We start from the raw sequence: 23957 nt of genomic DNA, 5'->3' as shown, positions 1-23957 counted from the left end.
TTATTTACTTTGAGGGAGAGAGAGTGAGAGAGTGCAAGTGTACTCGAGCAGGGGAGTGGCAGGGAGAGAGGGAGAGAGAGAATCCCAAGCAGGTTCCATGCTATGAGTGCAAAGCCCGACGTGGGCTCCATCCCAGGAACCACAAGATCATGACCTGAGCCAAAATCAAGAGTCAGTCACTCAATCGACTGAGCCACCCAGGCACCCCAAATATAAGTATTTTTTTTAAACACTTTTTAAATGTTTATTTATTTTTGAGAGAGAGAGAGAGAGAGAGAGAGTGAATAGGGGAGGGACAGAGAGAGAGAGGGAGAGAGAAAATCCCAATCAGGCTCCAGGCCATCAGCACAAAGCCTGACGCAGGGCTCAAACCCATGAACCATGAGATCATGACCTGAGTTAAAGTCAGACACTCAACCAACTGAGCTACACAAGTGCCCCTAAATGTTTGGTGCTTACAGTCCAACTATCTTCCAGAAACATTATCAAGTTTATACAGGGAGGGAGTTGGGGAGGATAAGAGAGAGGAATAAAGCTAGGTGATGCCCAGCATGTCACATGGCCATTGTTTATAGTGACTTGCTGAGATGTGGCCAGCTTGATGACTGGTGGCTACTACCAGCAGTCAGGGCCCTCAGCTTCGTGGGTCCATCCATGGCCTGAACATTCATTTATTCTTTCAACAAATATTATTATTTAAAAAAATTTTTTTAACATTTTTATTTATTTTTGAAAGACAGAGACAGAGCACCAGCAGGGGAGGAACAGAGAGAGAGAGGGAGACACAGAATCTGAAGCAGGCTCCAGGCTCTGAGCTGTCAGCACAGAGCCCGACCCGGGGCTCGAACCCACAAACCGTGAGATCGTGACCTGAGCCGAAGTCGGACGCTCAACCGACTGAGCCACCCAGGCGCCCCTCTTGCAACAAATATTATTAAGCTTCTGCTCTCTCTGCATTGTTCTAGATACTGAAAACACTGCAGAGGTGAGGCACACTTTCTGCCCTTGGAGAGCTTACATTCTGGTAGGGGGTCACACCCTAAGCATATGAACAAATGAGTACGTAATGTCTGACCGTGGGAAAATTATGAAGAAAGAGAAAGCAGGACCTGGGCATAGAACGTGAACGCCTGGGTGTGATGGAGTCCTTTGAATGGGGCTGGTCAGGGAAGGCCTTTCTGAGGCAGTAACGTTCGAACTGAGACCTGAGTGAGGATCCGTGAGAATATCTAGAGCTGTGGTGGTGCTCAGTCCTAGCTGGACATTAGAATCGTCTGAGGGAGCTTTTAAAAATCTCAGCGCCCAGGCAGCACTCCACGCCAATCAAATCAGAATCTCTGGAGATGGAGCCCCGGCACTGGTATTTTGTAAGTTCTTTAGGTGATTCCCTGGCTGGGTGGAGAACCAGTGTCCTGAGGCAGCTTTGCCAAATAGAAATGCAAGGCAAACCACATGTATAATTTTAAATATTCTTGTAGCCACATTTTAAAAAGTAGAAAGAACAGGGCACCTGGGTGGCTCAGTCGGTTAAGCGTCCGACTTCGGCTCAGGTCATGATCTCACAGTTCCTGAGCTCAAGCCCTGCATCGGACTCCCTGCTGTCGGCACAGAGCCTGCTTCGGATTCTGTGTCTCCCCCTCTCTGTACCCCTCCCCTGCTTGCTCTCTCTCTCTCAAATAAATAAACATTTTAAAAAAAAAGTAGAAACAAGTGACATTAATTTTAATAACATTTTATTTTTTTAAATATTTTTAAATGTTTATTTACTTTTGAGAGAGAGAGAGAGAGAGAGAGAGAGAGAGAAAGAGAGATAGACAGAGCACGAGCTGGGGAGGAGCAGAGAGAGAGGGGGCCACAGGAATCTGAGGCAGACTCCAGGCTCCATGCTGTCAGCACAGAGCCCTGACGCAGGGCTTGAACCCACAAACCGCGAGGTCATGACCGGAGCCAAAGTCAGATGCTCAACCAACCGAGCCACCCAGGCGCCCCTTAATAACATTTTATTTTACCTAATACATCTAAAATATTATTTCATCATGTAACCAATAGACAAATTATTAATGTGATATCTTGCATTGTTTTTACTAAGCCTTTGAGATCTGGTGTGTATTTTACACTCAGAAGCACATCTCGGTTGAGAGCAATCACGTTTCAAGTGTTCAGTGGATACATGTGGCCACCATTCTGGACAGCACAGCTCTAGAGGAAGAGCTTTCCAAGCAAAGGAAGTAGCAGGTACAAAGCAGTTAAGACCTGAATGGGTCATTGAGTTTCCGGTACCGCTAGGAGGCAAATGTGGCTGGAAGGTAGTAAAGGGAAGTAGGAGTGGTAATAAATGAGGTCAAGGAGATGGGGTTCAGCCTTTTGGATTTTATTCTAAATATGATGGGAAGCCATTGGGGACTTTTGAGAGAGGGAGAGAGAGAGAGAATACGAGTAGGGAGAGAGGGATCCCAAGCAGGCTCAGTGCTGCCAGTGCAGAGCCTGAGGTGAGGCTCCACCGAGGGGCTCGAACTCATGAACTGTGAGATCACAGCCTGAGCTGAGATCAAGAGTTGGCCACATAACTGACTGAGCTACCCAGGCACCCCTAATTCACTTTTCTAAAGCACCCTTTGACTCCTGCCTCGGAAGCAGCGTGCATGGAGGCCAGAGTGAAAAGCAGGGAGGTTCTAGATATAGGCTATTACATTCGCCTGGGTGACAAATACGGGCAGTTTGAATTTAGGTCAGGGGGCAGGTGCTGCCAAGGGAGGTATTCCAAGGCAAAGCCTATTGAAGTTGCTAATGGATTGGAATTGGGAACCATGAGAAAAAAAGGAGTCACGGATAACTCCAAGGTATTTGCCCTGAGCCAATGATGGCGGAGGTTGGGGTAGAGAAAGGGTGAAATAGGGGTTCGTTTTCAGCATAGAACGGTCAAAGTGGATGTGTCCTTTAAAATCAATCTGGAACTTGTATCAGCAAAGGCCCAGAGGGTGGGTGTAGGGAGAGTTCAAGCAGTAGAGATCCCATATGCTAAGAATGTGTGTTGGGGTGGGGGCCAGGGTATGGGAAAATGGGAGGTAAAACACACTGCAGTAGGGGCTCCTGGCTGGCTCAGTCTATGGAGCGTGCAACTCTTGATCTCAAGGTTGCGAGTTCAAGTTCCACGTTGGGTGTAGAGATTACTTTAAAATCTTTAAAAACAACAAAAACACTGCAATAGGTTATAGAGGGCCTTGAATGCCAAACTAAGGAATTTGAAATCTACTTGATAGGAATGGGAGGAGCTTTGGAAAGGCCTTGAATGCCAAACTAAGCAATCTGAAATTTCTTTGATAGGTATGGGAGGAGCTGTGGAAATTTTCGAGCAACAATTAAAATGACCGGAGCTTAACCTTACATTAACGGCTTTCTGTTTAATAATGTGAAAAATGCCCACAAGTTTCACTAAAATTATAGATTTAGTGTGGTGATAGCCAAGTTTTTGGAAAAAAAAAAATCTCACGTATGGATAAAAAGGCTTCATGTATTACAAAAGAGAGACTGGAAGGAATATTATCAAAATGTTCACGGAGGGGTTTTGGTGGTTGGTAAGGCTATGAATAACATTGGATTCTTTTTGCTTTTCTTTCTGCTTGTCCGTATTTCCCAACTTTTCTTTAATCGAGCGTAACTACCTTTATGTGGAGAATAAGTTTAAACCAGCAATTTAAATGTGTGCAAGATTGGAGGGAGTACATTCGATGCAGAGAGTGGAGGCTGGGATACGAGTTGGGTTTACCGTGGCCATCCAGGGGAAATGGAAGGAGAAGTTGAACTGGGGCAGGGGCCATGGGAGGAGGAGGGATGTGAAGAATGTATTTCTTGCCTTCAAATTGGATTTGTCAGGAAGTCTTCCTACAAGTGCCATAGTTAAGAAGGATGGGCTCTGGGGGCACCTGGGTGGCTCGGTCAGTTGGGCATCCAACTGCGGCTCAGGTTACAATCTCACGGTTTGTGGGTTCGAGCCCCACATCGGGCTCTGTGCTGACAGCTCAGAGCCTGGAGCCTGTTTCGGATTCTGTGTCTCCCTCTCTCTCTGCCCTCCCCCACTCACACCCTGTCTCTCTCTCTCTCTCAAAAATAAATAAACATTAAAAAAAAAAAAAAGAAAGAAAGAAGGATGGGCTCTGGAACCTGTCTGCTGGAGCTGCAGTGTGAACTTGGCCATTACTTGGGCAAATTATTCTTTGTGCTTCCTAAAACTCCATAAGGAGGAATAATACTTATACCTACCCCATGAGGTTGGTCTAGGAAGTAATTGAATGAATACATATTAACCCCATAGCAGTGTTTGGCTCATAGTGGGCACTCGGGGTTTTAGCTATTATTCTTACTACTCACCTGGCCTCAGTGGAATTGGTGCTGCAGGTGGTTGCAGAGTATGGAGTGGAGTGAAGGGACCAAAGTTACTGAAACATTACCCCTAACATTAATTTTTTATAAGAATGTATCTTGGGGCACCTGGGTGGCTCAGTCGGTTAAGCGTCTGACTCTTGATTTTGGCTCAGGTCATGATCTCATGGTTCGTGGGATGGAGCCCCACGTCGGGTTCTGTGCTGACAGTGTGGAGCCTGCTTGGAATTCTCTCTCTCCCTCTCTCTCTCCCTCTGTCTCTCTTTCTCTCTCTCTCAAAATAAATAAACATTTAAAACAAAGACTATATCTATATATATGTATATTTTTTTAATGTTTATTTTTGAGAGAAAGAGAGAGACAGAGCACAAGCAGGGGAGGGACAGAGAGAGAGGGGGTCACAGAATCTGAAGCAGGCTCCAGGCTCTGAGCTGTCAGCACAGAGCCAGACGTGGGGCTTGAGCTCATGAACCGAGAGATCGTGACCTGAGCCGGAGTCGGATGCTTAACCAGCTGAGCCACCGGGGTGGCCCTATTTGTATATTTTTAAAAATCTTAGTAGTGAGAGTTTTTGGAAAATAAGTTGGGCCATCTCAGAAATAGTGAGCTCCCACCACTAAAGAAATTTTAACAAGTGCTGCACGGATCATTGAGGGGCTGGTACAGGGCTGTGATTCCAAACTAGTTTTCATCAGAGGATGTACTGGGTTTTTTTGTGTAACTAAATGCATTCCATTGAAAGTACTATCCTTTAGGAGCACCTGGCTGGCTCAGTTGAAAGAGCATGCGACTCTTGATCTCAGGGTGCAAGCCCCATGTTGGGTGTAGGCTTTATTATTATTATTATTATTAAAGATTAGGTTAAAAAGAAAGCATTATCCTTTAATCTGAGTCCTCTCAAAGGGTTTGGTATTCAGGCAGTCTTTGTTTTATGAAATATGGTATATATAGATTATAGGTTTTTTCCCTAATAACCTTACTTGGCAATAGTCTTACTTTTTGGTCTCCAAAATTTTGGGGGAAATTTTATTGGTCTTTGAAATGTAAATTTCTGGGAACTAGGGTTGTGGGGAAAGTGAATAATTTGGGTAGGCAAGTAGGTGCCTTCGAATCCCCTTTTGACCCTGAGATTCTCTTACTTCAGGGCCACAGTTTGGACCCCCTCATCCCAGTGAGTCATTCTGCAAATGTGAGCTTTTAGGTGGGGGACTGGGTAAAGATGTGAGCGGTTCCGCTCAGCTCTCCCACCTACAACTGTCATACAGTTCTTCCAATATCCCCTCTTGGCAGGCAGACCCTGCAAGGAACCGCTGCCCCGTGTCCCCAGCTTCACCCATCCTTGGATTCCCACATGCAGGCATGTGCGGAAGGCTCCTGGTGGGGAGGCTCTGTGCTCCATGCCATGGGGCCAGGGGGTGTTATTGACGTCAGCCACCCCCCCCCCCGGGGTGTCTACCCCAGGGAGCGTATGGCGTGACACCCTTCATCTACAAAGCACGGTTTTGTTATCACGGCTTCCTCATACATAAAGTGAGGGTCATAATTCCACCCAGCAGCCACGGAGATGCATCTGTCCCCGCTCCCCTCACCTGCACCCAGAGCTGGAAAGAAAAGTCAGACTCTGAGAAGCTCACCATGAGATCAAAGCAGAATGCGTGCAGCAGGGGTGTGCACAGCTTACCTTAAAGACAATGGCATCCAAACCACGAGACCTGATTGTCCCTGGACCAAAAACTAACACATCTACAAAGAAAGGCCCATGAGCTGTGGGTACTTAAAAAAAAAAAAAAGCAAGAGGCGACTGAGTAGAGAGGGGGCCTGACCTGGCCTGGTGACTTTCCCTTTGGTGGAAAAAGTCACCTCTCCCAGCCCTTGCCCCCGACATAGGAAACTTTTTGGCCCCCTCCCTTAAGTTTTGCTCCCTTACCCACCACACCGCCTCTGCTTTGCCTCTGATTGCCCTTGGGGAAGGGCCTGCAAGGACAGACCACGCTGGCCAGAGGCCCCGGGTGCCTCTGTCCTGTCCACTGTGTCCACTGTGTCTCCCAGGTGGGTTTAGACTCGGCTGTGTGGCATGTGTCCCTGTGTCAGGGCACTGTCTACCTTGAGTTTCCCCCCAGAAGCGGAGGCCCCTGCAGACGTGCTGGCAGGTCCTAGTTTGGAGCCTCAGACGCTGAGGAGGTAGGCCCAGCTCTCACCGAGGTCAGGCCACCCTTGTATTGCCAGGCAACATGCTGTACCTCCATTGGCCTTACCTTCTTCCCCTATCTTGGAGCTCCCCCAGTTCGGCTCCCGGTGTTCTTGTGAAGATGAGGTCTGTTAGTGGAGGGGAAAGGGCATCCTAACCTGTCCAAGCATTATTCATATTAGATGATGACCATCACCTTCTAACGGGATCATGTGTATATTAACCCTTTGCAAAGTGGAACGGGACATGTGAACTGTCCTAGTTCTGTTGGGAGTCAAGAACCGTGGGAAATTGACAGTTAGGCTCAAGAGAAATGGCAGATTGGCCACCCACCCACCCCCCTTTTGAGGGTTAAATTGATAATAGTGCCAGGGTTTACCCAGAGGAAGAACTAAGATGGGAAATGAACTGTGCTGTGGTTCAACAGGTGGCTGCCTCTCTGTGACCCCCCGGCTAAGTCGGGCTGTTGTGGAGCGGTAACCGGGGCACTTGGGACCCTCCATCAGAAGCCCTCTGCAGACAGCCGGTGGGTTTCCAGTAAAGCTCAAGGGCAGCGCGCACCATCACGTGGCTCACCATGCCCGGAGCTCAGGCTGTTGTTTTTCCACCGGACTAAAGCGAGCCCCAGCACCCTCCAGCTGCTCCTGTGAGAGGGAAGAGGGCCAGTGCCTGCTTAGCCCGTTCTTACCTCTGACAGACACCCCTGCCAAGGGGCCCACGTGGGCTGGATACAGGTTGATGTGGCACATCTGGAGGAGCTCAGGTGTTCTTTTTCAGGGTGGTATGTTCTAGGCAGTTTGGATGTGCGTTTATATTTAGGAATCACTTGGCGGGCGAGAGAGGTAGCGTGGCAGCAGGGGGATGATAAACATCATACCCGCCGTGCGGAGTACTCTTCTAAGGATTTCGCCTGCTATCTCACTTAATCCTCACCCCCCCCAAAATCCCTGGGTGGTAGACCCTATTTACAGATGAGGAAACTGAGGAACAGAGGGCTTCATTAACCTGTCCAAGACTGCACAGCAATTAGGAAGTGACAGAGCCAGAAGTTAAACCAGGCAGGAAGTCTGACAGCGGGGTCAGAACTCTGTTTATTATTCTTGTCATTTTTCCGTTGCACACCTAAGGCAGAGAAAGACTTGTCAAGGCCACACAGCTGGTGTGTGACGGACCTGGTGGTCAGACCCAGGTCGGTCCACCTCCGGGGCTCACACTGGTAACCACCACTCCATTCTACAGCTGTGGTCGCCCTTGGTATTCAGTGGTAATGTGTAATATGGTATTCTATATCATGTAGTACGATGTTCTATCATAGTACCTTACCGTATTAGAGTATAACCTATTACAAGGTTACAGTTTATTTGATGAGTTCTCTATTGTTGGACAGTTAGATTGTTTCCATTTTTTCAATATTAGAAATAAATGCCAAGTTTTGTTTTTTAAGAGAGAAATGGTAGGAATGTTGTTTGGTTTATCAGTTTATTTGTTTCTTTTCAAGGATTTAGAGCAGATGGGCTGAGCTCTCAGATGCTGGAAGAATCGGAGGCTTTGAGTTGACTGCTTGAATGGAGAATGAAATTCTGATTAGGAATGGTGCCAGGTGGAGAGAAGGAAAGGACAGACTCTGTGCTGTAGCCCAGGGATTTGGCATTGCCCACTGAGATAGAAAATTGGGGATGCATTGCAGAAATATCTGTAATTCCCACTTTGGATATTTTAGCATTCTCTAGCGTTTTCCAGCCCAGTGTCTCATTGACATTGCCCAGATACACACGGGTGGGGCTGGGCAGAGGCTGAGCCATTTTCTTCCCCAGATCAGCCATGTGCAGCCATCTGGAGTTACACCATCTGTCCATCCCGTGTCCCTTGCTCCTTTGGCCCTTCCATCTCAGTGTGTCTTAGAGGTTCCCCCTTCGGTTCTTACGTCCCCGGTCGAAAGCAGAAGAGGACGCCTGAGCACATCGTACACAATGATGACCATAATGGCCTCCGTATGCTGAGTCCCCAGCACGGTAGTGAGCCCTTTCCAGGCCTCATCTTTCGTATCTTCACAGCTTTTGGGAAGGGGACCGTTATGAAACTACCATCTTAGGGAGGAGGAAAAGGAAACTTCAGGAAGTTAAGGGCTTGCCCAAGGCCATATAGCCGGGGACTGGTGGAGCTGGGATTCAGAGCCAGGGCTATCTAAACTCTGTGGCCACATCTCCTTTGCAGCCTTCGTGATGCACTATAAAAAGAAGACCCTCTAGGTCTCGGTGGGGAATCTTCAGAAAATCAGCAGGAACATGTTCATTACCTGCACGTGTGTTTACCGGATGGACTCACTTGGAGGATGTTGGGATAGTAAAGTGCCTCTTTCCTACCATATTTTTAAAGTGCGTCAGATGAGGTCCAGAGAGATCAGCAGACTTGCCGAAGGGCAAGATGGTGGACCAACCAGATTAGAACCGAGGTCTTATGACGTCCACCCTGTGGTTCTTTGAGAGGCAAACAGCTCTTTGTTCTACTCTGTTGGGAGCATTGGGATCAAAAGCATGTGCCAGTAGGACAGATATAGAGAAATAGGAGTAGTTTGGTGGGGCCGGGCAATGCTAAGGTCCATGGAGACAGGGAGTCACAAGAATCCTCTGATTGTCCGTCCCTATTCCAGAATACACCCAAATCCTAATCCCACCGTACAGAAAAATACAAGTGGGGGCAAGTGGCAGGAAGGCAGTGTGGCCCAATGATGAAAGGTCTGGGCTCTGGCATGAGACAGACCAGGAGTCACATCCGGGCAGGGTGCTGTATCTCCCGGAGCCTCAGTTTCTTCATCCACAAAATGGGAGTCACAACTGCTTGTTACGTGGGACCACTGCAAGCATGAAATGAGACAAGGCTTGTGAATAAACTGGCGCACGTTTGTGGAAAAAAAGAGAAGAATCTTGGGATTGTTTGAGTTGGTAGAAAAAGGAGAACACAAAACTGGTAAGCAAATATGTGATTTCAACAAAAGGCCAAATATTTCTTAATTTCATCTGATTCATTATTTCCCACAGGCTCTGTCAGAGGGGTGCTCATCGCACATTTGTACATGGTGGCGAAAAGCTCTGTGACCTCTCTTTGGTGAAGAAGGCGGGTGAGCTCAGTGATAATACAGGATGCTTTTTACTTCCTGTCTTGAAAGGGGTGGGAGATAAGAGAAAGGAAGATTGTTAATATAAACTTGAAATCCAGATTCTTTCTAAAGTACGTCTCCTCAGCTGGGTGACCTCAAATGAACCTCTCACTGTCTCTATTGTCTCTTTACCACAAGGTCATTGTGATGGCCACATAATAGCCACTTTGCATGCAGTATCTTATGTAACCCTCAGAGAAGCCTACAAGACAGATATTACCATTCCATTTCTAGATAAAGGAGAAGAAGACAGTTCCGGGAAGTTAAGTAACTTGTCAAAGGCCACACAGCACACAGCCAGCAACTGGCAGAGCTGTGATTTTTTTTTTTTTTAGGTTTATTTATATTTGTTTTGAGAGAGAGGGGGGGGTGGGGGAGGGGCAGAGACAGTCGGAGAGAGAGAGAATCCCAAGCAGGTGCTGCACTGTCAGCACGGAGCCTGACACGGGGCTTGATCCCATGAACTGTGAGATCGTGACCTGAGCTGAAATCGAGAGTCGGGCACTTAACCGACTGAGCCACCCCAGTGCCCCAAGATCTGTGATTTAAGACCAGGTCTGACCCCCAGAGCCCACATGCTTCCCAGGATACCCAGGGTAGATTCAGATTTTGTTGGGTCTAAAGCTTCTGCAATTTTAGAGGCCCTCTTTAAGAAGGACAGTACAAAATCACAATACTAAAGATACCAAAGTGCATATTTATTTAGATTTTGTGATGAAATCACAACATACTAGGAAACAATGTTAAAGGCCAAACATCACAAAATCCAGAAAAATAACATAATATTTATGTGAACTGCTTGATGCTCCTCTATGACACCTTTTGTATCCTCTTTGGTTGCATTCTCCTATGACAATGATTTTGTAATCTTTACCATGGAGCAAATAAAAAAGATAACCCAGTGTTTCTCTAGCATAGTTGATTGGAAGCTTTTTTTAAAAAAATTATTGATAGTCTGGAAAAGTTTCATTCAGCTTTACAAATCATTATTGGTAATGTCCTATAAATATTGGGATAATTGTCAATTTTGGAAAAACCTCCATCAAAGTTTCTTCCATATATGAGCCATAAGATTTTAGGGCATTTCGTGTTTTCTGGTACAGTGATTCATCTAAAATCATCTTTGACGGGCCCCTGGGTGGCTTGGTTGGTTAAGTGTCCGACTCGTGATTTTGGCTCGGGTGGTCATCTCACGGTTCATGAGTCCGAGCCCTGCACGGACGGTGCGGAACTTGCTTGGGATTGTCTCTCTCCCCCTCTCTCTCTGCCCCTTCCCTGTTCACTTGTGCACACACGCTCACTCTTTCTTTCTCAAAATAAACATACATACATACATACATAAAGATTTTTAAAAATTAAAGAAAATAATCTTTGAATTGGTGACACTTCTTACCCTATTTTCTGTCAGCTAAGTGTTATCTTTGTTATCGGAATCTTGTGTTAAATCGGCAAAAAATGCTCATCTTTTCTAGTACACGCTTCTGTCTTCCACCCCCTAGGATGGAATGAGGATGGTTATGTTACTGAAAGACTCATAAATAAAGTCCTTTCTCACAAGTCTGTGACCTTTTCAAGGGAATTCATTACAAAATACCGGATGTGAAAACATAGGAAGCATTTGGATGATTTGGCCTGGAAAGGGGAGGGCTCAAGGCAGCAAATAAATAACCACCTTCAAGGATATGAACCTTAGTGGTCATTAGAGTCAGCAGGGTGTATCTGAGCCTGATGCTGAGATCTTGGGGGAGGAGATGGGGGGACTCCGTTAGCTGTCTAGTTAACAGGGTTCTGCAAGTCACTTGAAGCAGGTAGCCCTAAAATGGATACAAAGAATAGTAGAAAAGTAGGTGAGTGACAACAGCTAAAACTGCCTTGCTGTGGACTCAAAGTGTGACCCATGGTCTGGCACCTGCTGTAGGAGCTGGTTCGAAGTGCGTAATGGGGCCGGTGGACTGGGTTGCTCCTGGCTGGTTCAGGATCTCAGGTATCTCAGGATCAGAAGGTCCAGCCCCACGATGGGCCTGGTGATTACCTAAAAAAAGAGAGAGTGAGAGAGAGAGAGAGAGAGAGAGACATAGAGAGAGACATACCTAATCTTGGGCCCCACCTACAACTGTTGAATGGGAATCTGCATTTTCCCAGAGCTGCGGGTGATTGAGAAACCCTGGACCAGAGACTTTAGTTGGAACTTCCGGGCGTGCCCACCCAGGCTTGGGGGCTGTCATTTGCCTCTGTGTCCTTGGCCTTAGGAACTGGCTTCTAGCTTCTGGCAGTGTGGATTTATTACATCTCTGTCCCCCTCCCGCCAGACTGCAGACTCCTACAGGGTTGAGTTGTATTCCTCTTTTGTTTTCTGGCCCTTTACAGTGCCTGGCACCCCGAGATACCACTTGTGGACTGTCCACTGCATGCCAAGAACTTTGCTCTCTCTTGCCTCATTTGCTTCTCACCTCAAGGTTGTAGGCTGAAATAAATATCCCCATTTGATGCATGTATGTATGTGTGTATGTATGTATGTATTGTCTGTGCCCAACGTGGGGCTCAAACCCACGACCCTGAGATCAAGAGTCTCATGCTCTAACGACTGAGCCAGCCAGGTGCCCCAGAAGTCCCCATTTTATGGCTGAAGAAACTGAGACTCTGTCACTTGTTTACGGTCATAAGTGGCAGAAGCCAGGAACCAAACCCCAGGGTGTCTGATTCCAAAGCCTTCATTCAGAGGATCGGTAAATGTTTGTTGAGTCACTTACTTATTACTTCGTTATGTTTCAAGCGTTCATTAATGTTCTTATTCATTGTGGAGACTCCTGGGAATTTGAGGACGACAAGCAGTAAAAACTGCTGCTTCTTGGTGAACTTTTTCTAGGATGGGAGCTGTCTGGCATCAACCTTCCAGAGCCAGGGAGCTAGCTGGGCTGCAGAAGCCCCCAGCCTGTCCCTGGGAGTGAGGAGGTGGCAGTCCTGTACCGCCCCCACGCCTTTCATAATGTCCTCCATGACTCAGCAAAGAAACCCTGGGTCTGAAATCAGAGATGAGGCAAAACAAAACAAAAAAAAAACAAAAAAAACAAAAAAACCCAAAACAAACAAACAAAAAAAACAACAACAACCAACTACCCTCAAAAATGTTTTCTTTTCCTGGAGGAATTTCCCTTTCATGTTCCTCATAACTCTGCCAGGGAATCCAGGAAGCCTTTGGCCTGGGGTCAGCTGTGACCACCCCCCCCCCCCCCAGTCTAGTTTCTCTGGGACTTGTCCCTCCTCCTTCTGATTCCTCCGTAGGCCTGGGACAGCATCAGGGGCTGCCTTCTTCAGTGGTCTCTGATTCTGGCCCACTCAGCCCGAGACTCCTTACCTTATGTTAAATTGTTAATCCTGATCCTGGACCCAGATTGTTGGAGTTCAAGTTCTTGCCTGTACCTTTTACACTGTGTGACTTTGGGTAAGTCACTTCACTTTCCTCTTCTGTGAAGTGGGCACAACAGTACGTTTGAGGATTAAAATAATTAATGTACGTAAAACACTTAGAACAATGCCTGACACAGTGATTACTATCTAACTGTTCATGTTGTTATTATTCATTATGGAGCAGTTATTAATACCCAGAGGAGACCTGGGTGAGCTCGTGTTGAACTTCTATTTCTTCCTCTTTCTTTCTTTCTTGCTTTCTTGCTTGCTTGCTTGCTTGCTTTCTCTCGATAGGGAGAGTGAGTGCATGTGTCAGGGAGACTGAGCCGGGGAGGGGCAGAGGGAGAGGGTGAGGGAGACTCTTAAGCAGGCTCACAGGGTGGAGCCTGATATGAGGTTCGATCTCACAACTGACCATGAGATCATGACCTGAGCTGAAATCAAGAGTTGGACCTCAACCCACTGAGCCACCCGGGTGCCTCTGAATTTCTCTTTCCATTTCTTCTAGCCCCACCCCAGATTTTGCCTGAATTCCCAATTATTCATGCTGTAGAGAGTTTAAGGGGGCAACTGCAAATGAGTGAATAAATTAATAAATTAGAAAGCTCTGGGTTGCTCTCTGAAAATGAGATTATTTTAATGGACGAAGAAACCTGAGTCAATAGAGTTGACTGGGGAAGAACCACATTCCATCCAGGAGGAGGGTGGCCCTCTGAGAATTTCCGATCACGGGATAGACAGACCTGCCTGCTAAGGGGCAGTTTACCGATAGACTGATAAATTCAGTATGAAGATCTCTAGACAACAGGGGAAGGAGAGAGTGATTCCTGGCTAGAGGCCAGCTTGTAGCCCTCAGCCCTGGACAAACATACAGAACCTGGGCCCCACACTTAAAGATTCTGATATCCACATCTGGGAGTAGAAACAGGGGCATCAGAACTCTTTTTTTTGTTTATTTGTTTTAATTAATTTTTTGAATTTACATCCAAGTTAGCATCTAGTGCAACAATGATTTCAGGAGTAGATTCCTTAATGCCCCTTACCCGTTTAGCCCATCCCCCCCCTCCCACAACCCCTCCTGTAACCCTCTGTTTGTTCTCCATATTTAAGAGCCTCTTATGTTGTGTCCCCCTCCCTGTTTTTATATTATTTTTGCTTCCCTTCCTTATGTTCATCTGTTTTGTATCTTAAAGTCCTCATAGGGGCATCAGAACTCTTAAGAAACTTGCCACATAATGAGGAATGAAGTCCAACAGTAAACAGAATCAACTTAATAATAGAACAGCACATTACTGTAAATGAGTAGGTACACTTCTCTCTCCTTTGTAACCATCCCTCCAAGGTAGCTTATATTATCCCCATTTTATAGGTAAGAACACTGAGGTTTGAGTACTTTAACAGCGCCATTGTGTAATGCAGGCCTGATGTAATGTGCTGCATTCCACACCGCAGGAGGTCAGCCTGGAAGAAACTTCCCAGAAATTGAAATTAAGATTGTTCCCTCTGATGTAAACTATAAAATCAAATCGATACATAATGGGTCAGAGCAAAGATATGCAAGCTGATTTGAACAGACACAAAGGGTCCCAGAGCCAGGGAAGGCTCAACTTTAACCAGTGGCCTCTATTAACATACCTAAAGAAACAATGTGTCAATGGAGGTGGGAGGGTGCTTGGGCCCTGTGGGTCTGACATTCCCCCGGCTTGAGGGAGGGGCCCCGGCCCAGCCGACCTCTGACAGCATCGTGATCTGACTTCAGTCAGCTCTTCCCCTGGGCTTCCTTCCGTTCTCTCCTGCCCTCTCGGACTGTTGTTTCCTTCCATGGTTGGTTCCTCTTTCTCCACCTGCTCCTTAAATGTGTTTTCTGCATTCCATTCATCTGACATTCCCCAGGTGGCAGCATCCAGTCCACAACGGGACTGCCTGTGCTGCGGGCATCACAAGTGCATACTCCAGGTGTCCAGACTCTAGGCACCAAGGTGAAGGTGGGGGAGAGGGGAGGACGTCATCAGACATGACCGGAAGGTCACATCCCAGCTGGGCTGCTTGCTGGCTGTGGGCCTTAGAAATTTCTTTACATTGTTTTTCAGTCTCAGTTTTCTTATCTGTGAAATGGGTTGTTAATGCCTACTATAAATGATTGTTGTGAGGATGAAAATAGACACTAGGCATTCCAAGCCCTTGGGAAGGACTCTATAAATGGTGCCTATTTATTATGTCCAGCTGGTATGGGACTTCTCTGTGGGCACTTCAAAAGCAACATGTGGGGGCGCCTGGGTGGCTCAGTCGGTTAAGCGTCCGACTTCAGCTCAGGTCACGATCTCGCGGTCCGTGAGTTCGAGCCCCGCGTCGGGCTCTGGGCTGATGGCTCAGAGCCTGGAGCCTGCTTCCTATTCTGTGTCTCCCTCTCTCTCTGCCCCTCCCCCGTTCATGCTCTGTCTCTCTCTGTCTCAAAAATAAATAAACGTTAAAAAAAAATTAAAAAAAAAAAAAGCAACATGTGAAACAGAGAACCCTTTTCCCCTAAATCTGTTCTTTCATTTGGACTCCTAATCAGATTCCACCCAATTGTGGCCAAAGCCAGAATCCCTAGTCATCCTTGGACTGTCCCTCCCCTGTCATCCCCTCGGCCACTGAACTCCAGTCAGTTTGTTTCCTCCATTTCTTCTATTTTCGTAAAAAGCCACCCTTGGAACTTCTCGTTTGGTTATTGCAAGAATCTCCTTTATTTATTTATTTATTTATTTATTTATTTATTTATTTATTTATATGTAATCTCTGTACCCAACATGCGTCTTGAACTCACCACCCCGAAATCAAGAGTTGCATGCTCTCCCAACTGAGCCAGCCAGACGCCCCAAGGTTGTTGCAAAAACCTCTTGACTACCTTTCTCTACTTACTCCCCCCCAAAGTCCAACTGCTTATGTACCTAGGTTCTGATCCAGATTAGCCCCTTTAATGGCAGTCCATTGCCTTTAAGTCACCACTCAAATTCTGCTGTGGCCACAGGCTCTTCCTGATCTGCCCTGCTTTCCTGTCCAGCCCCCTTTCCTGGCACTGTCCTGTCTTGCATCCTCCCTGTTGGCAGTGCTGAGCCACACCCCAAATTTGCCAGGTTCTCATGCCTCGTTGCAGCACCACTGAGTTCCTGCGGCTTTTGTCTGTCTTTCCAACAAGGCTGAGCCCCTTGAGCCCTCAACTCCTTTTGGGCATCCTGGTATGGGGCAGGCTCTCTCAGTAGGAGGCTCTCCTAATAAGGTTTAACATTTTCGCATCTTTGATGTTGGCCAAGCCCTGTTCTAAACACTTCATCTTCTCACAACTCTATGGGGGTAGGCGTGCTTCATTCATCCTTCCTGGCTGTACCTACAGAACATTCCCTCTGCCTAAGCCTTGGTCCAGGCACTGGCGATATGGCAGGGCACCCAGGATGGGGGTTGCTTAGAGATGAGGGGAGGGGTTTCTATTTGATGCAAGAAGGTCAGGAAAAGCCTCTCTGAAAAGGTGAAAATTGAGCCGAGACCTGAGGAAGAAGGAGAGGGCGCTACCTGAGTATCCAGGGGAAGAGTGGTCCAGGCAGAGGGAATAGCCAGGACAAAGGGGATCATTAGCCCCATTTGACAGATGAGGAACCAAGAGTCTAGGTAGGTTAATCAAAGTCGCAGAATAAGTGGTTCTGTAACTACTAACTCAGCCATTACTCTACACTGTCTTCTGAGGGACACAGTGGGTGCCTTGGCTGTGGGCAGGCCGGCTCTCTGTGTTCACCATGCGACCCTCTAGCCGGAGCTTGCTCCCTGTGTCCAGGAGAGCCTGGGCGGATCAGCTGGCCCTGTATTCAGGTTCTCCTGGTGGCGCTGTGTTTCTGAAGTGTGTATCTGTTTCTGTGGCTTTCATTAGGAACAATTAGACTGCTTGGACTCTTCAGGCGGCCTCAGAAAGCATACTTCTCCTGCAATGCTGAGGATCAGACCCTGAAATATGGTGACTCGGCCAAGGCACACTCCCCCTCCCTGGTCAGTAGTCAGAGTGGCCTCTGTGGGCAGTTGCTGTACTTCACCCCCTTCCTTCCTTCACACTTCAACAGGAGGATCTGAGGCAAGTGTCTGCGGAGGTGGTATTTGAGCTGGCCTTGAAGGGCAGGAAGCATCGCAAGAGAGGCACAGATGGGGCATTTAGGCAGAAGGAAGTGTGTGAGCTAGGCCAGAGCATCCGTGCTGGATGGTCTAGTGTATCTGGAGTATAGGTACGTGGAGGGTGTGTTTGTTGGGAGAGGGGAGAGAGAGTTGGAGGGAGAATTTTAGGGTAGATCATGGCAGCCTTTTTTTTTCTTTAAGTTTATTTCTTTATTTTGAGAGAGAGAGAGAGAGAGAGTGCATGGAGAAGGGGCAGAGAGAGGGAAAGAGAGCTCCCTGTGTCAGCACAGAGCCCAACGTGGGGCTCAAAGTCACGAATGAACCCTGAGATCATAACCTGAGCTGAGGTTGGATGCTTAACTGGCTGAGCCAACCAGGCATCCCTAGCCGTTTGTTGTTGTTGTTGTTGTTGTTGTTGTTGTTTGGGGTTTTTATGTTTTTTTTGTTTTGTTTTGTTTTGTTTTGTTTTGTTTTGTTTTTGTAATGGCAGACTTTGCATGTCCATTTCAGATAGGTCTGGATTTTATCTGGGTAATCCTAGGGATTTTAAGGTTTTAAGAAGCAAAGGAAGCATGTGTGCATTCCTGATGTTTTTGAAAGAAGGCTTGGGCAGTAGTGGGGAGCAGGGGCTGGAGGGGGGGTGTGGAGGGAGAGAGGCCAGTGAGAAGAGAGAGGATTGCACCAGTCCAAATGTTAGGTGGGAGTGCCTGAGCATTGAGTGGAGGGGCCAGATTCCAGAGCCACTCTGATGACAGAGTCTGCTTATAGGTTAACTTGGACAAACTTGGAGCAAGAGGCACTAAGAAAGACTAGAGTCAACGTTTTTAGCTTGGGTGACTCAGGGGGTCGAGGTTAACTGACACCGAATACAAAGGAGGAGGGACAGGCTTTGAGCACTTTGAGTTTGAGGAGGCATCTGTGTGACATCTAGGTGGGGGTGTAGGCTGGGAGTTTGGGATGGAGGTTAGAACTGGAGAAGCATGAAGAACTGAGGCTGAAGGAATAGAGTGGGGTCTCTGATGTGTGTGTGAGAAGAGAAAACAAGGGCCTCGGCTTAAGCCCTGGAAGATGTTGACAGTTCTTGAGCCTGATGGAGGACGAGGAACCAGGGAAGGGATTGTGGAGGAGTGTTTGGTTAAGGCATCTCTGGGACCATTTGACATATCACATCAGAAGATGGTTGAAGGTGGGGCGCCTGGATGGCTGAGTTGGTTAAGAAGCCTACTTAGGCTCAGGTCATGATCTTGTGGTTTGTGAGTTTAAGCCCCGCATCGGGCTCTTTGCTGACAGCTCAGAGCCTGGAGCCTGCTTCAGATTCTGTGTCTCCTCCTCTCTCTGCCCCTCCCATGCTCATGCTCTGTCTCTCAATAGTAAATAAACGTTAAAAAAAAAAAAAAAAAAAAAAAAAAAAGAAGATGGTTGAAGGTGATGGAGGCCACATCCCGGGGGGAACACACAGTTAACCTAGCCTGGGTTGTTTGCTCAGAGCCACTCAGAGACCAGGAGTGCTTCTGGTCAGCCTGAATTTGTTTACGTGGCCTTGTGTGTGCTGTCTTGTCCCTCCACACATGTCCAGCCTCCCACTGTTGAGGGGACTCTCTTGAAAGTGGAGATCCTGACTTCTCCCCCATTATTCTCCAGGAAGCTCAGCCTAGGGTTTTTCACACTGTGGGGCTCAGAACACTAAGGAGGGGGCTGACTGGCCAAGCAGAATGGGTGGCTGTGGTGAACTTGGTCCACTGCTCCTTCAGTTCCTTTTTTTTTTTTATTTTTTTTAGTGTTTTTATTTATTTTTGAGACAGAGAGAGACCAAGCATGAGCAGGGGGGAGGCAGAGAAAGAGGGAGACACAGAATCTGAAGCAGGCTCCAGGCTCTGAGCTGTCAGCACAGAGCCCGACTCAGGGCTCGAACCCACGGACTGTGAGATCATGACCTGAGCTGAAGTCGGACCCTTAACCGACTGAGCCACCCAGGTGCCCCTCCTTCAGTTCCTTTTTAAAAGAACATCTTATTTTATGGACTGAGTATAATGTGCTCTCTGAATCTTGAGTTGCTTCAGGCTTGCTGTACCCTTTGGTCCATCCATCTGCCCATCCATCCATCCATCCATCCATCCACCTGCCTATCCATTCATCCATTCATCTCTCCATCCATCCATCCACCTGCCCACCTATCCACTCATCCATCCATCTATCCATCCATCCATCCATCCATCCATCCATCCATGCATCCATCCATCCATCCAGTGTTAGACTTTTGCAAGTGTAGATACCTACTAAAAGCTGAGCAACTTGCATATGGAGTTGGGGGATCCCCAGCACTTTTCATGCATTACCTCACATTACAACAATCCTCTGAGGTAGGCATGACTACCTTGTTTTGCAGATGAAAAAATCAGATAATTTCCCCCAGGTCACACAACAAGTAAGTGATAGGTTCAGGCCTAGGTCTCTCTAACTCAAAAGTTCCTATGGTCTCAATCACGATGGTAAGGCCTCCCTGGGTAGGAGGTGATCATAATTTATTATCCAAACTGGAATGCTTTTTATTTTTTTTTATTTTATTTTATTTTTTTTATTAAAAAAAAATTTTTTTTTTCAACGTTTATTTATTTTTGGGACAGAGAGAGACAGAGCATGAACGGGGGAGGGGCAGAGAGAGAGGGAGACACAGAATGGGAAACAGGCTCCAGGCTCTGAGCCATCAGCCCAGAGCCTGACGCAGGGCTCGAACTCACGGACCGCGAGATCGTGACCTGGCTGAAGTCGGACGCTTAACCGACTGCGCCACCCAGGCGCCCCACTGGAATGCTTTTTAAAAGGTTTAAGTGAAATATAATTTTCAGACCATAGAATTCACCTATATGAAGTGCACAAGTTTTTAGTTTTTTAGTATATTTACAGAGTTGTGCAGTCATCACCATAATCTAATTTTAGGACATTTTCATCACCCCCAAAAGAAACTCAGTTCCCATGAGCAGTCAGTCCCCATTACCATCACCCCCCCACCCCAGCCCTAGACAACCACTAATCTATTTTCTGTCTCTATTGATTTGCCTATTCTGAACAATTCACATAAATGGAATGGTATGAACTGTGCTTTTTTGTGGTTGGCTTCTTTCACTTACCATAATGCTTCAAGGTTCATTCAGGCTGCAGGGTGCATCAACACCTCATTTCTTGTATGAATGACTGAGTGATACTCCGTTGTATGGACGTACCGCATCATCTTCATTATATTTGTTCTTGCATCGATAGACATTTGGACTGCTTTCACTTTTTGGCTATTATGAATCATAATCATGCTCTGAAATTTGTATACAATTTTGGGGGTGGAGGTATATTTTTATTTTTCATGCATATATACTTAGGAATTGAATTGCTAAGTTATATGGTAACTCTTTTTTTTTAATATTTATTTTTTGGGAGAGTGCAAGCGGGGGAGGGGCAGAGAGAGGGGGACAGAGGATCTGAAGCAGGCTCTGCACTAACAGGCTGACAGCAGCGAGCCCAATGCAGGGCTTGAACCCATGGGCCGTAAGATCACGATCTGAGCCAAAGTCAGGTGCTCCACTGACTCAGCCACCCAGGTGCCCCTGTAGGGTAACTCTATGTTTAACATTTTGAGGAACTACCAAACCGTTTTCCAAAGTGGCCGCATCCTTTTACGTTCCCATCAGCAGTTATAAGGGCTCCAGTTTTTCCACAGCCTCACCAACACGTGTTATTCCAAACTGGGACCCTTTTGATAGTGAAAGGGTACACCACTAATAATTATACCAGGACAATCAGTACTAACTGGAACATATTTTAACTCTACCTACATACCAAAAAAAGTGAGAAGATTCAATTCCTGATTTCAGGGAACTTTCTGGCCACATGATGAGTCAAAGCCCAAAAACCCCCATATTTGAGTCAATGAAAGAATCAAGTAAAGGTAATTATTAAGAAGGAAAGCAAAGCACATTTTATTTCCCCCCAGGAGATTGTGTCCTCTTTAAGAGAAAAGAACTATCTTATATTTGTATTATTTATGGCTCCAGGAGTATCTTGGCACTTCATAGGGTCTCAGTAAGGATCTGTGGAATAAATGAATGAATGAGAATGAATGATACACAGTCTCCAGGAGGAAAAGTAAAAACAGAAAAATAGAGTGAGTCACCTGGCCCAGATTTGTGAGTTTGGGGGAAGTACGGATCTCTTCTAAAAGTGTATTTGTTTTTTGCTCAGTGTGCTAACAACACTAATGACAATTTTCTTTGTTTATTTATTATTTTTTAATAAATATTTAATCATACTTTTTTTTTTTTTTTTGAGAGAGGGAGAACGTGCGTGGGGGAGGGGCAGAGAGAGAATCCCAAGCAGGCTGTTAGCTGTCAGCACAGAGCCCAGCACAGGGCTCCTATGGTGACCTGAGCCCAAATCAAGAGTCTGATGCTTAACAGGCTGAGCCACCCAGGTCCTCCACTAGCGACAGTTTTAAAAGGAAAAAAGTAAAGGGGTGCCTGGGTGGCTCAGTGGGTTAGGCGTGTGACTTCAGCTCAGGTCATAATCTCGCCGCTTGTGAGTTTGAGCCCCACATCGGGCTCCGTGCTGACAGCTCAGAGCCTGGAGCCTGCTTTGGATTCTGTCTCTGTTTTGCTCATGCTCTGTCTCTCTCTCTCACTCTCTCTCTTTCTCTCTCAAAAATAAATAAACATTAAAATTTAAAAAATTAAAAGGAAAAAGTAAATAATCTACAATGAGAGGACTCTTAAACTGGATTTTGCAAGTGTAAATGGCTGACAAAGGTGGAAGAGAGACATTTCTGAGCAGGGGAATTGCCTGAACAGGGAGTCTGGAACCAAAGTGCACGCAGCTTTATGCAGAGCACCTCCTACAGCAGGCTAACCAAATTTGGGAATAAAAGGATGTGGTACCTACCCCCAAGGGTTTCCAGTGTTTTATTCACAGGAGACAATGGAATAGTTGAAAAGGATCCTGAACTGGCTCTGTGCCCTTGGGCAAGTCAGCTTCTCTTTGAGCATCACTGATCCTTCTGGCTCTAAATTTTCCTGACTATTCACTCCTACACCCCTGGAAGCTTCATGGAATTGGTGGGCCAGGAGCTAGGCCTGGCTAGAGCTAGAGCTGGATTTGGAGAAAGAGGCAAGATGCCAGTGGTGGATGATAAGGCCTCGAGGCGGACCAGAGTGCTCTTGCTGAGATAAAATTGGATAGGGTAATTGGGGCCTCTTGAAGGAGAATTTTAAAAGCCAGGCTGGTTGACTTTAAAATATGACCTGATAAGCAGGTCCTTGGACTGGAGATGAAAGAGTGTCTATGAGAGATTAATCTGATGGCTCTGGGCCATTGATCTGGATCTATCTGGAAGCAGCGCGAAGATGGAGAGGCTCTCAGGGAGACTTTTGCAATAGTCATGTAAGCCCAGCCTTTCAAAAGAGGGTTTGAAACTCCTGCCAGCCTTACTGTATACATGGCTTCCTTAGAGTTCAATTTTCCTTAACCATAAGTAACTTTTAAACCATTATTTTTATATTAAAACAATTATCGGTATTTTATACCCCAGAATCCTAAATGTCTATACATTTCTAAGGGAGCATGTTAGACTTTAAATAAATTTCTGGTTTGCAGAGGGTGATTTTGGATCATGCTACCAGATTCCTCAGAGAGATTCATTGTCTCCTCTCTGCTGTAAAGGGTTTACTTTGGTGGCGAGTTTTGAGAAATTTGCTAACAGATCACCAGAGGCTGGTAGGAAGGGTGAGATTTTAGTTTCAGGAGTGGTTTTTGTTTTGGGCCAGGTAAGTGATTGGATGTAGGAAACCAAAGAAAGAAATCCAAGATGGCGCTAGAGTTTAAAATCTGAGGACTCAGAAGAAAGATAGTGGTATTCATAAAAATGTACCTACTGAGAGAGAGGCGGGAAGATGATGGTTTACCATGAGAGCATTGGGAACACGTGGCTTTGCTAGTCTCAGGAAAGGACTGAACAGGTTGGACGTGGAGGAGGAACTGGTACTTACTTCTTGGTCTTTCCCAGCCTTTGCCCTCGAAGTTCTCCCACTGGCCTGGATGTTTGGCACTTTTCCCGCTTTACTATCAGTGTCTCGCTATGAAACAGGATGTTTACCGTAGGGTTTTAGTAGATCCCCTTTATCAGACTAAGGAAGTTCTCATTTTTGCTCCTTTGTCAAGAGTCCTTTTCTTACTGGGATGTGATCATCTGGGGTTTTTTTGTTTGTTTGTTTGCTTTTTTACCCTTTAATCCTTAGTGTGATAAATTACGTAGATTCAAGAAAATAACCCAACCGAGCATTTTGGCCATAAAGTCAACATAATCATAACAGAGTAGCCTTTTAGATATTGTGGGAATCCATTTGCTAATATCTTGCTTTGGATTTTGCATTCATGCGTGTAATTTTCTTTTCCCATACTGTTCTTGTTGGGTTTTGGAATCAAAGTTAACGCTAAAAATAAACTGAGAAGTGAACCCTTTTTTTAAAATATTCTCTGAAAGCCTTTAGGTAATATTGAAATCACTTCTCTCTTGAAGTTTTGGTAGAACTCTTTGCCTGTTTGCTATTGAAGGTTGTCCCATCACGTGGGTGATAGTAGAGAAAGGAGCTTTTACTTGGGGAATGAAAGTCAATTAAACAATAAGGAAAATCTGCTACCTCATACGTC

The 23957-nt window shown here is 46.3% G+C and overlaps 1 protein-coding gene and 1 non-coding gene across 5 annotated transcripts in view; one reads left to right on the top strand and one right to left on the bottom strand.

Annotated features, from left to right (window-relative positions):
• CCND3 (cyclin D3) overlaps positions 1–23957 on the top strand; it is a 96601-nt gene that overhangs the window by 53198 nt on the left and 19446 nt on the right. For 2 of the 4 annotated variants that reach the window (XM_023253969.2, XM_023253971.2), the window contains exon 2: positions 9607–9686. The exons of the other annotated variants lie outside the window; for them this stretch is intronic. The gene's annotated coding sequence lies outside the window, so the exon portion shown is untranslated. The remainder of the gene's footprint in view (positions 1–9606; positions 9687–23957) is intronic. 4 annotated transcript variants of the gene reach the window in all.
• Positions 12252–12324, bottom strand: TRNAK-CUU. The gene has a single exon. It is a non-coding gene; the product is annotated as a tRNA-Lys (tRNA).

This window comes from Felis catus, chromosome B2 (assembly GCF_018350175.1).
Source record: "Felis catus isolate Fca126 chromosome B2, F.catus_Fca126_mat1.0, whole genome shotgun sequence".
NCBI classification, from domain to species: domain Eukaryota; kingdom Metazoa; phylum Chordata; class Mammalia; order Carnivora; family Felidae; genus Felis; species Felis catus.
The sequence above is the reverse complement of the archived record's forward strand: the minus strand, read 5'-3'. Positions and strand labels throughout refer to the sequence as shown.